At 49.0% G+C, this 13,546-nt stretch overlaps 1 long non-coding RNA gene across 5 annotated transcripts in view; it reads left to right on the top strand.

Annotated features, from left to right (window-relative positions):
* The first annotated feature begins 1,954 nt into the window (after positions 1–1,954).
* Positions 1,955–13,546, top strand: part of LOC118173364 — a 24,843-nt gene continuing 13,251 nt past the window's right edge. For 3 of the 5 annotated variants that reach the window (XR_004754154.1, XR_004754155.1, XR_004754152.1), the window contains exons 1-4: positions 1,955–2,461; positions 3,241–3,347; positions 6,789–6,866; positions 7,665–7,795. This is a non-coding gene — a long non-coding RNA (uncharacterized LOC118173364). Of the gene's footprint in view, positions 2,462–3,240; positions 3,348–3,446; positions 3,616–6,788; positions 6,867–7,664; positions 7,796–10,640; positions 10,790–13,546 lie in introns of all 5 variants that reach the window. The other 2 variants (XR_004754156.1, XR_004754153.1) reach the window with 2 other exon arrangements.

The following is a 13,546-nucleotide window of genomic DNA, read 5'->3' as shown; positions in this document are numbered from 1 at the left end:
TGCTGCATGTGCTGACCTCCTTGTGACGGAGATCTTTACTAATGTGACTTAAAATACATTTCACCAGGCCGTTTCGGCAAGCCTCACATCCCTGCTTGCTATCTGTAAGAGCTAATCTGCCTCTAAAAGCAACAGAGTAAAAAGATGGGATAAAGTTTGCAAGGTATGGCACCGAGAGTGACTGACTGCTCAGCTCTCATCGCATTCTGTGCTCTCAGGAGAGCTTGCGTTGGAGCCAGCCCTGTCCTCTGCCTCACACCAGCCGCAGAAATTAAGAGCAGCCTTCACTCTTGGAGCTCTTATGAACCAACAGATGGGTGCAGGTAAGGCTGAAAGACCTTCAGGAAGGAATTAACTTGGTTTGTTTTTATTAAAAATAGTGTCAGATAGAGGATGGCTGTTCAGCACTGAGCAGCCTCAGAGTTCATCTCGAAGCATTAATCTGCTCTGAGACCATGGTGTTACATGGCCCCCGCCAGAAGCACGCGGGCGTCCTGATTAGGACCAGAAACACGGCTTGGTTTGTATTTTTTTTTTTTCTCAGCTGTTACCTGAGAGCCAGGATCCATTGACATCTGGGAGCTGATGTCTGGCTTCATTTCTGAAAAAGTCAGTCCACTCTTAGGTACTTTAAATTATAATCTGGATTTTTCTCCCGTAGTGTACAGTGGCTGGAAGTCATGATCTCATCAGCAAGTTTAAATGCCATATATATATAGATAGATAGATAGATTTCTTATGTGCTTCAGTGCTTACCCCGACATGCATGTTTGTGCAGGGAGAGCGTGCCTATTTATTATCTTTAATGCAGTCTGTATATACACACACACATGTATGTAATTCTCTTTCTATTTAGACACCGATCTGTAGATGTGTATTTATGAGGACTTGACACAGACTTCAGTGGAAACAGGACTGACCCCAACATTTTATGTTATTAGGAGGAACAACTGTTCACCCTTTAAAATGCCTATATTTGGAAATCTGATTCCAAACTCTCACTGGTTTAACTTAATTTTGTGGCGTTTCTCCAGATTTTCATAACCAGTGGAAGCGAGGACAGGACCGAGAGGAACGCTCGTGCTCCTTGAAGGTGAGCACCCGTCCCGGCACGCTCGTGCCTCGGCTGCCCCAGGGGATGGGGCGAGCGTGCGGCTTCGGCCCTGGTGTAAGGGATGCCCTCGTGGTCCTTCTGCCTCTGAATTTGGTGTCTTTTCTTCTCATCTTTTTCTTTTTCTTCCTTACTGCTTTGATCGTTGCGAGTCCCATCTATCTTATTTAATTTTTTTTTCAATATCTGGTCAGCTGCTTTTGTGGGAATCTCGTGCAGCCTCTTTTTTCTTTCCTGGGTTGTCTCGATCACTTTGGGGATCATTTTGTCGCGCATAAAGCAGCGAGATAAAGCACAAAGGGCCCTTGATAAAGCCCGAGTTTTGTTTAACAGTTCAGATAGTGAAAGTTTACAAGAGCTGTACTGGGAAAGCTATGCTGTGAATAGAGCTATTATTGCCATTATCACATTGTTTAGACTGGTGGGCCAAAACACAGGCATTTCGTATTTGTTTAACAGCTTCATCAAGCTGTATATTTGTATTGTCCTTTGGGCTGTGTTGTCAGAGGGTTGCAAGCGGCATAAGAAGAAGTATCAGCCGTTCCTTGGGGGATTTGGCGGTCCAAGAAGTCATTAATTATCGAAGAGCGGAGACGAGGCGCAGAGGCAGGGCTTGGCGCTCCCAAACTTGCCGGAGCTGGGCTTTGGGGGCCGATAGAGGGCAGCAACCTCCTGCCGCTGCCGCCAGCCCCGCGCCGGGGGCCCCCGGCCGCCTCCGTGCGGGGCTGGGGAGGGGGTCCCGTCGTGCGGGGGGGGGGGGCTTCTGGTGGGGGGAGCCTCGGTGCCTTCCCCCGAAGTCAAAAAGCAATAATGATGATCTAGGAATAATTGCACTAATAATCTAGAAACGACTCCGAGGTTGCGCTGAAGAACGGCCAAGTTAAGGTGCGCGTTGTGTTTGTAGGTTCCTGGAGAAGCTTTTTATTTGTGTAGGGACGTGTGAAAACGAAGATGATATATCGTGTTGTGCCTAGATCTTGAGGCAAACATATAGCTGAAATTACGCGACTGATTCTATGGGTTATTTCAGCACTAAATATTCTCCCATTTTCAGTACATGCAGCTATTATTAAAAGCTAGTATTAAATATTAATAGTAGCAGCTAGTATTAAAAGCTAATGATTATTACTTTCTTCCCTCTTTGCCTGCTTATACAATCCTTCAGAAAGAAGCAACAAAAAAACCACACACACAAAACAACCCCACCCCACCCTTTTTATCCCGTGTGGACTCGTTGCTCCGATTTCGGCACCGTCAGTGCCTGGCTCTGGGCTTTAGGGTCCAGCATGAAGGTGAGCAGCTCACCCCGCAGTGTCTGTGCTCTCACCGGGGCTGTGCAGGCACTGAGAGGTGAGCAGCAGAGAGCACGGAGCAGATGGTTACCAAGGGGTGCTGCTCCTCACTTCCATGGTTTGCTCTTTAAATGCGCTTTATTGCACCTTTTCTGCAGTTCGTTGTGAGGACAGTCGCACTAATAATCCTCATCTGACACAGGAATCCCCTCCTGGCTCCCAGCTTGAAGCCATGGCTGGCGTTGTGCTGCTCCGATTTGTTGACTGGATATTTTTTAATTACGCTTCGTATTAGTTCTTGTCCGATTTGCTGGTGCGGCTTACTTCTGACCACCACCCGAGACCGAGTGACAGTCGCTATAACGTAGTCTCGACATTTTTCATGGCTATGTTGTTTTCAGGGCTCACCATCTCAGCAGAATACGTGCCTTATTTCAGCGGGGCTCTTGCGCTGCACGGCAGCCGTGAATTCAGAGTGAGGAACCCACAGAGAGCCTGTGTGCGTGTGTCACTGGGGGGTAGATGCGGGCGTATTCCTTAATGCACTGAGAGCATTAGTTCTGATCCACGGTGCTCTGGAAGCTTTTTTGAGCTATTTTTTGATGATGGCTTGAATTCCTCAAACTGAAAGTGGCTGCTGTTCCTATATTTTGACAGCAGCTTCTAATACATGGAAGCCCTTCCTGGTATTTAAAAAATCAATGTATTGCATACGTGCTGAGTAGCGAGCGTGATTCTTTTTGAAGTTCTTCTGTATTGTGAAGTAACAACGTTTTATACATGAAAAACAGTACAAGCAGTTCCTCATAACTAACACGTTTGCTTTAAACAATGAAGCCTTCACTCAGGCTCGGTCCAGTGTTCGTTAGCGAGTGAGCGCAGCGCTGGCCCCAGTCATTAAAAGAAGTTTGCTGGTGGCAGGACTGCAGAAAAGGGAAGTCCATGTAAGTATTTGATGCTTGTTCTGGTTTTTATTTGCTTGCTTTGGGGCAAAATATTGTCCCTTAGAGCAAGTAATTTTTATTTTATTTATTTTTAAAAAGGGTCTAGCCGTGCAAGCAACACAGAAAACTTAGTGCTGAGCCTTGATCTTACCGGAGTCATTCCCATCAACCTTATGTCTCCGTTCACGGGAGTAAAGGCCATGGGAGAAATCCCACACAGGAAAACGTACTCTTTGCCCTGAAAACCTCGTTATCTTATACGATCCAGGTATAAACACTTGGTTCATTCCCGAACCGCAAAGGGCGAAATCCTGCCTTTCTTACTCCAGAGGGGTTTTGCCAGGGCAAATGCGCTCCTGGCTGACACCTCCGGTGAGCTCAGCGTGCACAAACCCCGGCCCTTCAGCCCTGATGGAGCCCGTTTGATCTGCTCGTTTATTGCCAAGTGGTATCAGCGAGGGAGCCGAGCGCAGAAACGTGACCACACTGAGTGCTATTTGTTGCTCTGCATTATCTGCAGTACCCGTGTTATTCTAGAAACTTTTTTTCCTGCCTGGAACATTTTGCTTCAGCAAATGAAGAAGGGAAAAAAAAAAATTGAAGAGACCTTCATTTGGTGGCATAGAAAATTTGCATAAAATATCGCTCTAAGCATTGAAGGATCTTATTACATAGGGTTTTGATGATAATCTTTGTTGAAATAATATTTAACACATGCTGCACTTTTAATTAAGTATCTGAATAATCTCAAATTAATACCAGAGGTTTAAAAATAAGTTTTCATTTTAGTGAACTGTAACATAATAGCGAGCTGCACGGCAACCCCCTCCTTTACCCTTTGATTTAATTAAATGCCCTTCTGTGTGCTTCTTCTCACTTCAGAAACGCACAGAAAGAAAGCAGCCCCAGACATTTTACTTAGCATTTTACCACTTTTCTTCTCCCTCCATCTCCCCTCGCATACTTGTCCTGCTCCCCGCAGGGCTGTGGTTAAGGTGTTTCTTCGGGGGTCGGCTCGCCTGGGGCTTGGCGACTGGCCTGGGCGCTCGGGAAGGGCAATTACATGGGGTCGCCTCTGTGTTGGTGTTTCGGTGCCGACATGGGGGTCCCTGTCCGGGAGCAGCAGCCCGTGGCAGGGGGAAGCGTTGGGTTTTGTCCGTGCTCGCGGTGGGGAGGACGCAGCCTGCGAAACCCCGGGGCGGCTCCGCGCCGAGCACTCCGCTCCCGGAGTTGGTAAGGTAAAAAGGGGCTTAGCGGTGTCACGGTTTCCGAGAGCAATCAAACCACTGCAAATAAATTCGCGTTTATTCTATTTATTTTTTTTTCAAATTAAAAAGGCCTGATCCAGCCAATTTGTTTGCCTTCCAGTTAGGCGGCTGTGACAGTCACCGCTTCATTATTCCATCTTAAGAAATCCCATTAACCAAAGGAGAGAAAAAAAAAAAAGACCTCACTTAGATTCGTGTCAGCGAAATTGTTTTGCCGACGCTACCTCGCTGCGAGAGCGTGCGCCCAGCCGGAGCGCGGCCGTTTGCTGCTGCTATGAACACACATTCGCAATTTGGGAGCGGGAGGATGTGAAGCAGTCTGGCTTTTGAAGGCTTTCTGTTAGATTTCCCCTTTATCCCTTACCATCTATCATTGTAAAGGAGACATATATAACTGCCGCGCTTTGTATATTAAGGGGAGCTGCCTGCTTTTTCCCTCTGCGGAGATAATGACGCCGAGGGTTGTTGACTGCTGTTATCTCTGATGACAGCCTTATCTGCATGGCTCTGATTCCCGCTCCCGGAGTCGCAGATATAGCCAGTCCTTCGCAAACTGACCACTGCTCCGATTACGCCTGGGCACCGAGCTGCTCGCGGCAGGCTGGAAAGCCAGTATTTGCGGGCAGTGTCGTTTTTAACCAGTTGTGTCACTTGCTGTGCTCCCCTCCCACCTCCAAATGCAAACCGTTGGGGGGAAATGCAGGGGGTAAGGAGGAATGGGAGCCTCTAAAGAAGGTCAGATCCAAGGCAAACGCCTCCTAGCCCTTGCCAGCAGCCCCTGTGGGTGCAGGAAGGCGATGAGCAGTTGTTGAGCAGTGCTAGTGCCGTGCCTGCACCGGGAGCCCCTCTTGCTGATGCACCCAGGAATGCTATTTGCACGCTGCACCCCTCCCAGCTACACCGACTAGGAATCCAGGAGTTTATTTTAATTCCTCTAAACATAATAATCTGCAGTTAATTGGCTAACATTCACTATGCCTCGAAGGTGCGGCACGCTGCAGTTGTTTGGCAGGCTGAATTCCTGTCCCTCAGAGATCTCAAAGCAAATTTCAAATATTTATGAATTTAGCCTCTTAACGCTCTTGAGAAACAGCCTCGTTTTACTGCTGCAGAAAGTGAGATTCGGAGATAGCGAGCACGCTTGGCTGGGCTCACCCGGAGCCTGCAGTGCCGCCAGCCACGAAACCCAGGTCTCCCGACACCCCCAGCTCATCGTACCCAACAGGTCACCCGTGTTTTACCCTGCAATCCTTAAAAATAACAATCTCTCAACGCGGGCTTCTGCAAATCCTGCCTGGAGCTGCACAAGGTTGTGTTGCACATGGAGCCCTTGCCCCGTGCTCAGCGCACGGCCGGATTTCTGCTTGTGTGATCGTCTGCTCTTTCTCAAATATAGGGCGCTTTTTTTTTTTTTCCTCCCTGTCATACCTTATAATATGTGTTTCAATCTGAACACTTAGACCAATTTCACTGCTATACGATCCAGCCTATACGATCCAGCCTGTCTTTTCCAACTTGCACCTCTTATTTCAGTGCTCTTCATTCTGGGCTTGTCTGCGTTGCAGTTCGAGGCTACCACGGTTAACTACAAAGAAAAGCGTTTCTGGAAATCTGCACTGCTGAAGTGTGCTGATGCTTTTCCCCTTCTTAAAAATGTGTTTTACTGGAAACCGTGGCAAGGGGAAGATACTCAGTTTGCCCTAAAAGTTTTCAGGGATGTTTATTTTTCCAGTGCTTCAGAAGAAGGCAAAGCCAGACAGCTTTTTAGCACTGAAGAACAATTATTGATTAAAAACCATAATTTATCCTGAAAAATCACTCTAAATTTCATTTCTGGTTGAAAAGGCTGCAATGTATGACTGTCAAGTTTTGGTTCGAAAATCGTTTTGGTTTGAGAAGCCATTTCTGTCACATAAGAAGTTTTTGCCCTGCTCCCACGAGCGTGATGTGCGGGCACCAAGGGCTTGTCCTGCGCTGCTCTGGTGGCCGACCCGAGGGGCTCTCTGCCTGAGGCACGTAAACCAGCCTACGAGGAACGTTGGATTAAGATTGTAGAAAAGCTGTTTAGGATGGCATTCAGGAAATTCAGTTGCAGACCACAGCATGGAATATTCTTACGTGCTTTGAAGAAGAGTTTGAGTATTAATAACGTGTCTGTTTTTTTCCACTCCAGTGCTTCCAGCTGGTCTAGCAGGAGCGAATGCCTCACCCCGGAGCTGTTGCCTTGCTGTTGTACATGAGGACAGAACAGGTCATGTGCATAACGCTTGTTTTCCGAACCTGTGGGGGACTGGAAGGGGTTGGGGTGGGCAGCGTTACCCTGTCTCGCTGTGGCTGTACCACTCCTGTAGCATTCCCTGTCCCAGACTCTCAGAGCACAGTGTAGGTTTTAGTGTTTGCAGCATGCCCTTGGGCACCGTTGGTCCCCAGGCTGGTGGACAGGGAAGTTTGGAGAAACAGCCAGACTTCCCCAGGCGGGGTTACAAGCTTGTCCATGACCATTCCTTCAGGGTGGGTTTGGGGCTCTGGCTCAAACCCACTGCCGCGCGCCTCAGAGATGGAACCCAGCAGCAGATCAGGCTGCGGGCGTCCTGTCCACTGGAGGCAGGTCCATCCTTACCAGAGTCTTGCCAGCAAGGGTGGCACTACGTGGTGGTCCCTGCCTGGGCTGAGCCGTGCCCTGTGGGGAGCAAAGCCCCCTGCTAAAGCCAGGCGCCCTCTCTGCAGGGCTGCACTGCCTCAGCTCAGAAACCAAACAGCAACGTCATCACTGGAGTGTGCTGTTCTGCTGCCCCAGTGTTGGTAAGGGTGGTTAATTCTCTGTCTTTTCCAGATAAAAACTTTTTCTCTAATTATTTTTCTGTTGCGATCCCCTTGTGTGCCATCTCTGGCCACAAACGTGGTCCTTTTTCTGTATCACTTTCAATCATCACCGTGGGCTTCTGTCCCGCGCCACAGTGGTGGGAGGACGGTCCCTGTGCGCTCAGGGTGGTGACAGCAGCAGGTCGTGTGTGGTGGCCAGACCCAGAAGCCTGCGTGTCCCCAGCAGGAATTATGCAGGCCGATGTGCTCCTGTTCCAGCTGCAACATGGAGAGAGGCTGCGTAACCCATGCCATCACTGTACTTCACTGCAGCTCGCAGTGTGCTTCCATGTCCGCTGACAGGTGATTAATAAGGAGGTTAGTAATCAACGTTATGGGTCAAATCCTGCTCCAGTTCACCAGTTCATGCCTGACACAGAGGTCGCTGCCAGGAACAACTCCCCATGTGGCTGCGAGCTGGGCTGGACACTTGGAAGTGAAGTCAGGACAGGCAAAAATGAGGTTGGATAGATTTGACCTTCACCTGGTAGAAACATTTTTGAGATCATAAGGTGCACTCCATGGCACTGCAGAGGTATAAAATCATCTCCCAGGTGAGTTATGAGTGGTCCCACAGACTGATGAGGAGGTTTTGCAAGCTGTTCTGTCCAAACCTTGGTTTTGTTATTTGAGGTGCTGCTGACACACTTGGACAAAATCTCTGAGCCTCTGATGGTGTCGGGCAGGCAGTAAATGCCCACGCACTGCGGGGGAAAAGCAGCACTCCTTGGAAGCATGGTTTCCATTTAAACTTTCGGAGGGCTCCTAGCTCTGGCCCGGCAGTGTTTATCTGCGCCGAGTGTGAATGGGAATTGGAAAAGAGGAAAGAGAGAATGGCTGCTTTTTAAAAAGCTAATTTAAAAGCAGGCGCAGTCTTCTGTAAAGATGATTCTGATTGTCCAGAGCTCTTTTAAAGGGACAAGGTTAAATGCATTTGTATTGAGAATGTGGGATTAGGCACACACACAAAATGAACAACATCTTCTTTATTTATTTCATACTTAAATGGCCAAGAGTGTAAGTCAGTCAATTCCTGATGATTTGGGAATGCAAGGGGATTTTCTGTATTTTTTTTTTTATTATTATTTCATAAAGCTTTTTATCTCTGGCTTTGTATATTAGCTATTTCTACATTGCCACCAACCTCCTCTTCCATCCACCATCCTTCTGTAGCCAAGGGGGTTGAAATTATGCGTTGTCTGTACGTGGCACAATGGGTTGGAAGCTACAGGTAAAATACTTGAGTCTGTTCCCATGTGCCTCAATTTAGCAGTATAAAGCTGCTTCGCGTGGGAAAGGCTGATATTCATACTGCCATTCTACACCCGATCTGAAATGACCGAGGGTTTAAAACAACCCTGTGAAGCAGGGAATTGCAGTATTATTTACAAAGTGCTGATGCTTTGGCAAAAAAACATGAGCAGACCCAGTTCAAACTGATTACAGTCTCTGTTCAGTGCTGTCTGGAGCAGGACTGCCTTTTCTTGTATATTTTTACTGTGTGATTTTAATCTTGGCTGTGTCTGCTCATTGCCATTGTAAAAGGGAAGGAATCATAATAATTTGAAGAAAAAGCCTGGGGAAGTGGGAGTTTCTTTACTGGCAGCTTTATAGCTGGAGAAACTGAGGCATGGAAAGGGCCTGGAAGTTCATGGGTGCAGAAGGCTGGCAAAAAGCAATGTAGGAGCTGGGGAGGGCACCCAGAGGATCTTCAGCTGATGGAGTTTGCCCCACACATCAGCAGCACTTCTGGCCAGGAAGCTACGGGCTGGAAGGGGACCATGTGTGCCTCACGAGTTAAGGTTGGGTAGCTTGGTCTCTGGTGGCGCAGGGCAAGGAGACACCACTGGTCGTTTTGCAGAAAATCTGTTTGGAAGCAGCTCAGCTTAATTCTCCCTTTGGATGAGCATGGCCAAAGGACTTCAAGGGCTCTTCACGTGGCCTCCAAGAAAGGGAACTCTGGTCTCGGGCTGCACACCAGTGTCTAGATATTTCCCGTCAGTGGAGTCTCTTCCTTTCAAAAATATATATATATTAATTCCAGCTTGTCACACGCACAGTCTGCCTTCTCTCAACAGTCTGGCTTCGCCCTCCCACCCTTGCTTTGGTAGTGTAGCGCTCCAGATCCTATCTTACCTTTCTGGAGCAAACATCCTCTCCTCCTCGTGCAGGCTGGGCCAGGAGCTGTGCTGCAGAAAAGCCGCATGTGGCTGCGTTCAGACGAGCTCTGAACGATGCCAGCTGAGGACCCGCCGCTTGGATTCAGTGCTGAGGAAAGACCAAGAGCTGACTACCCAGCACAAGGAGGGTTCTGTCTTATGTGCCCAGTAGGCTCGATCAGCACAAAGATTGCACTCTGCTGTTTCTTAAAACCCAAACCACTAAAACAGATGATGTAAAGGAGCGGGGCAGGAATGCTGTGTTCGTGGCTTGTTGCTGTTTATATAGCACCGAAGTTGGGCAAGGCACTTTAAAAACAGGCATGATGGCATGAAATACTGGCCCTAATTAAGCCAGACAGTGTTTCGGTGCAGATTTTAGGGGAATCAGGATTGCCCTTTCACAAGAATTTCCTGCTTTGAGTTTAAGTATTACCTCAAACAGAGCTTCAGCAGGAACGGGATGGACCCTCTGGGCAGGATCTGGGGCTGGAGGAGCCCCAGGATGGTGAGGATGGGCCCAAAGCACTGCAAAACTGTGGAGCTCTCCACAGTTTTGTGCATGGGGAGCTCTCTGTTTAGCAGAGTCATGTCCCGGTAGACCTATGACTCTTCAAACACTCTGGTCAAACACTTGTTATTCATACTTGTTATTCATACAGATGGAAATACCATAACAAAAATAGTTTTCTGCAACCAGGACCTACATTTTCTGTACATTCCTACTCGTTTCTTTGTTCCAGGTTTATCCTTGGCAGTATTCCTCGATTCCTGTTCAGAGAGGAGTGGGCTACACTTTTCCCAAATCCTCGGGTTGAATCATAAAAAAATGTGTTATTTCCTTGCTGCAGTGTTGTCCAAGATTTAGAGGTCATGATCTAACACACCAGCCAAAACAATGACCTTGGCTTGAAAATGAGGAGGCTTTTTTGAAGGGTTGATTGAATTGTTGGAGGTTTTTGCCGGCTGTGTCTGAAACCTTTAGGATACTTTTACATTTTCAGGCTTTCCCCAGAGCTATTCACTTTTCCAGCTGAGGAACATGGGACTATTTGTGCTGCACACCTTTATGGCACCTGTTTCAGGTGCCTAAGCGGTGAAGCTCCTCTGGAAGGAGCATTTGGAGCCCAGCCTCCCAAAGCTGGGCACCCAGGTCAGTTTGTGAGCACCCCTCCCATCCCTCATCAGTTGTCTTTGGGAGCTAAAACTGAAACTATCAGAAAATATATATATATATATTGTAAGCTCCATGTTAACAACATGAGCTGACAGCATGGGAAGCTTGTGCTGTCGAGCCAGCTCTTAAAACCCAGGTATGGGGAGAGGTCCCAGCAGAGCTGTTCCTGGAACATGGGAAATGCTGCAGCAAAATGCTCTAGGACTGGAAATTTGATTTTTACACCAGCCCCTCTGGCTGCATTCTTGCCCTTGTCTGTTTCGCATGTCTGTCTGTGCCAATGCATTTCACTGGCATTTGCTGTTGGTACCAAGTAGATTTGATGTGGATGAGCACCCCTCCTTACCCCGAAACTGAGAGAGTGCTGTTGATCCGCTGAGGAGCCAGTCCCGTGCCTGCGTTGGCCCCAGTCCTAGAGAGGCAGTAGCCACAGAAGAAGCAAGGGTAGGAAATAGCCTTAAATAAATTTGAGAGAACCACAATTTGCTCATGGTTGCTCCATAGCCATAACAGGCGGTGAGAGCCGTTGCATGAATTACTTCTCCAAAGCTGCTCAGTCTACTCGTGTGCCCCACGACCAGAACTCATGCGCCTGCTGGTCCCTGAGGCTGCAGATCCTACCGCAGGTACCTGTGCTCTTTGACAAGTGCTACGGGTCACACCGACCTGGGAGCAGGACCCAGACCGATGTTCTCCCCAGGCCCAAAGCAGTCCTGGAGCACTGGGGCACAATAACAGCACGGCCAAAGGGACCGGCAGGCTGGCAGAGGTATTTCTCTTTTTTACAGCTCTCTGTCTGAAGGCTCAGGTTTGTGCCTCACAGATGCACTCAAGGTGGTCTCTTGTGTCTGCAGTTTATCAGCTGGAGTCCACTCTCATGCTCAGCGAGAGCAGCTGAAGGGGATTGGGAAGACCCTAATGAGTAAGTTGCATGGTACCCAGAAATGTTTTGACATCTGTCTAACGTTTATTTTTGCGTTTCCCTTCCAGAACTGAGAGGACATCTCATGGAGCACCGTGACCTGCCTTGGAGGGCTCTTCCTAGCCTGTGGTTTCATGCTCTGCTCTCTCATCTGAGACCCCTGCATTTGGGATTTCCATCCAGCCTGTCTCCCACCGAGCGCTTTGGAGCGGGTTTGTTTCTGTAGCTCAGGGCTGAGCCTGGGGAGCCATTCAGAGCACGTGTGGGAAGGTGTCCTGTGCAAAGATCGCCCTTACGCATCGTTCCCCAGCCCCAGCTGGCCATTTATGGTGCTTAGTATTTGCCAAACATAAACTGAAATAGGTCTTGAACAATTACATTGGCATTAGTGTGTTTTTCCCCAGCCAAGCAGCAAAGGCACTACGGCTCCTGTTGCAGAGCATGCCAGCGCTTGGAATGCACTCCTGCCAGTATCCCAAATAAATCACTCCTTATCCAGCCCTCCTCAGTCCTTCTGGAGGCTGCATCCCTGAAACCCTACATAGTCCTTTGGTTGTCCAGGTAGTTCGTTGCTTGCTCTCAGGCACAGCTGACAGTCTGAGGCAGGACGTGTCCCAGAGCCCTTCTGCTCCGAGGACTTGTTCATTGCCAATGACACATCAGGGGTCTGTGCTTCCTCAGAGCCTTGCCTAGCAGGCAGAGCACGTTGCATGGGTTTGTGCCCCCTACTCTTAGCCTTCTAATCTTTTGGGTCTGAAGAGCCCGTGTTCCTATAAGGAGCAGCCACACAGGAGGTAAAGCTGCAAAGGGAATGGGGCTTGGGAGAGCCTCTCCTCAACCTCCAGAACTGCCATACTGCAATAGGAGAACTTGACCAAATCTCCTTGGTTGTTTGGGTCTGAGAGCTGGGAGTTACCCAACTAACTTAATTTGGCTGAGGACCTTCCTTACACCATCTATCCCTTACTTGTTTTGACTTCCTTGTACTACCAAGACACTCCTTACCATAGAGGACATGGGAAACTACCTTTCGATTAATTTGGGGTGGCTGCATGGGGCTTTGAACACATTTGGCAGAGCCAGTTTCCAAAGTACCAAAACTGAGTGGAAGGGGACAGGTTTTCCCTGTGAATGCTAGGAAAGGGGGGTGTGAGGTGCAGCTGGGACTCGCTGCCACTGCAAGGGGTGGAGAGCACTGCCCAGGCTTGGTGGCACTGCCTTGGTTTCATGGTCTGGGACAGGCTCCTACCGCTGCCCACGTGCCATGGGCACATCACTGCTGTCCCCCATGAATTCCAGCATGGGGGAAAGCTTCTAAAAGAAGCCTTGAAGACTGACTCAGAGGCTCTAAGAGAAAACTTTCTCCCTCTCCACGGGCTTTCACTTCTCTGCAGGGAGAGAGCAGAGCAGCGGGCATGAACTGCAGGGGTTCAGAGCTCTGGGAAGCCCCTGAAAAAGGACAATTTGGTCGTGGCTCCCCTGGGTGAGGGACATATCCTTCAGTGCTCACAGGCTCCTCATTGTCCCAGGAGGATAAAGTGGGGCTGCGGGTGGCACCAGCGGGAGTGCAGCCAGCCCTGCTGCCCGGGCCTCCCGGCCACGCGTCCCTCCTCTCTTTGAAGCCGGGGTGCTGCGAGAGGGATGCTCGCTGTGCCTCCTGCCTGCTGATGATCCCTAAATTAAGAAATGCAAATCTATTCAGGGCCGATTCCTTTTCCAAAGGCAACTTGCCTCAGTTGCTAATTCCCTGCGTGGCTTCTATACAGACCCCTCGCAAGCACCTGCAGCTTTTTTCTTCTCTCCCTTTCCCC

Source organism: Oxyura jamaicensis, chromosome 12, assembly GCF_011077185.1.
Source record: "Oxyura jamaicensis isolate SHBP4307 breed ruddy duck chromosome 12, BPBGC_Ojam_1.0, whole genome shotgun sequence".
In the NCBI taxonomy this organism is placed as follows: domain Eukaryota; kingdom Metazoa; phylum Chordata; class Aves; order Anseriformes; family Anatidae; genus Oxyura; species Oxyura jamaicensis.
Note: the sequence above shows the minus strand (reverse complement) of the source record. Positions and strands in the feature narration are given on the sequence as shown.